The 2,122-nt window shown below is 41.1% G+C and overlaps 1 protein-coding gene across 1 annotated transcript in view; it reads left to right on the forward strand.

Annotated features, from left to right (window-relative positions):
* Positions 1–2,122, forward strand: part of tiam1a (TIAM Rac1 associated GEF 1a) — a 56,044-nt gene that overhangs the window by 13,919 nt on the left and 40,003 nt on the right. The gene's annotated exons all lie outside the window — the stretch shown is intronic.

The following is a 2,122-nucleotide window of genomic DNA, read 5'->3' on the forward strand; positions in this document are numbered from 1 at the left end:
TGTGTGTGTGTGTGTGTGTGTGCTCATCTGTGAGTGGGCATGTCTGCTTGGCTGCTGTTGTGCAGGCCATTGTATTAATACACTCTCTCAATGTGTTAATATACTGCGAGAACGAGAGACTGAGAGAAAGAGAGCGAATAATTATGTTTCCCCTTTTGTCTCGGCTCCCTCAATTAAGCCCGAAGAGAGGCAGCTAGAGCACATGTCTACTTATCCACTTAAAGCTCAGCAACAATAGGACTCCCCAATTTGTCTCTATCTCTCTCTGCCTCTCTATCATTCTCAGTCTTCATTTCTTCCTGCCCCTGTTTTCACACTTTTCCATATCAAACTTCTATTCATAGCACAGGACCCCCAATATGTTTTTTTTCTCCTTTACCTTCTGTGTCTCCACCAATCTCAGCGCCCTACCCTCCTCATGTGTTTTGCCTCCAGGCTCACCTCACCTCTCAGCTCTATGTGGGTTTAGCAGAGATCTCCCCCCTCTCCCAGTTACTCCTCTCCCTCTTCCATGCTTTGCTGTGGGGCACAAAGAGAGGAAAAAAAAAGAGACTAAACATTTTAGACACTGCCAGAGGAAAGGCAGTGGTTTCATTTCCCCTGCGTTGTGTCAGACAGGATTGTTTTGTTTGTTTGTTTGTGTGTGTGTGTGTGTGTGTTTTCACCTCCACTACACTTATCCCAGAAAGATAGATATATAGATGAACTATAAGGTTTGGCAACAGCTATGTAAGGTTGTGTACTTAACAGTTCTTTGTAGTAAAAGATCATATTTGCTGTATTTTACTTTGTTTGTGTGTATGTTGACCAATGAGTAAGTTATACTGCTTTTCAGTCACTCGCTATGTCTGTACTATCTATCCATACGACATTTTTGGTATCAAGTCCTGTGTTTGCACTTATTGTCAACGAATTACACTAATGTTAGATTTAATGAAAAGCAGGACTAGCCTATAAATACACATCCAGCACCTGTCAAGTATTGTGTGTGCATTTGACTGTGTTTCTGTTTTTTTTGTGGGGTAGGTGGCCAGCATGTGGGTTGGGATAAGTCTCATCAGGGTGGATGGGTTGGAGGTGGGATGAGAAATAAAGGGTGGAGGGAGAGGAAGAGGAGGAGAAGTATCAGGGTCAGGTTTATCTTATGTAACCACTTCCCACAGCTGGGGAGAAATGTGCTTCATGGGCTAAATTTAAATACATGAACACACGTACTGGCATGTTGCAATTTCAGAGATGACCAATGGAACAAAACAGTTTGTATGGTTTCCGTGCACTTGTTCAGCAATGGCCTTCACTACTCTTACTTCTCATTTTCTAAACTCTCATTTCTCTCTTTTGCCCAGAACTGTGACATTCATTGTATTTCTTCCACAGAGAATAAACAAATTGACAGTTCATTACACACTGATGAATATCAATAATAAAAGCAGCAGCTGTAGGCAAAGTTTAGCAAGTAACAACTATACTCATGCCAGCACTGTAGAACTGAGGGAGCAGATGCTTATTTTGCATTTTGAAAAAAAGGCTAGTTAAAATTACTCACCAGATGTGAAGGATCTAGACAGACTGTGTGCTAATTGACATATGCTTTGCAATTGATAAAGGCTCTGTTTCTCTCTGTTTTCTTTGGCTCTTTTACATGACAATGAAATTATTTCTCTTCCATTATTTTTCTGCCTATAGGCTTATCGACACTAACAAATCTGACAAAAGTCTTTGCAGCATTGAGGGCAACAGTCAGTCTCCTGACTAGGCTGCTAGTGGGCCTCTGAACGCCTTTACCAGCTCGCTGAGAAGGATTATCAGTTATATCTGCCTCGTTCTACCTACAAACTACATTTCTTATCTTTTTGTAAACGGAAAAAATGCTAAACTAAACACAGTGTTTGCACTTAGATACCTTCACAATATAGATGCATATTTTGGAAACCGTGGTCTGCTCTAAGCAGCTCAGGGCTGGTATTAGGGAAAATTAGGTTCTATTGGCAAGGATCATTTAATTGAGCATTAAATCATTCTTCATAGCTGCTTTCCTGTTCTGTAATTTTACAGTGTTTGTGTGTGTGCTTGTGTCTGTGTCTGTGTGTGTGTGTGTGTGTGTGTGTGTGTGTGTGTGTGT

This window comes from Etheostoma spectabile, chromosome 13, assembly GCF_008692095.1.
Source record: "Etheostoma spectabile isolate EspeVRDwgs_2016 chromosome 13, UIUC_Espe_1.0, whole genome shotgun sequence".
NCBI classification, from domain to species: domain Eukaryota; kingdom Metazoa; phylum Chordata; class Actinopteri; order Perciformes; family Percidae; genus Etheostoma; species Etheostoma spectabile.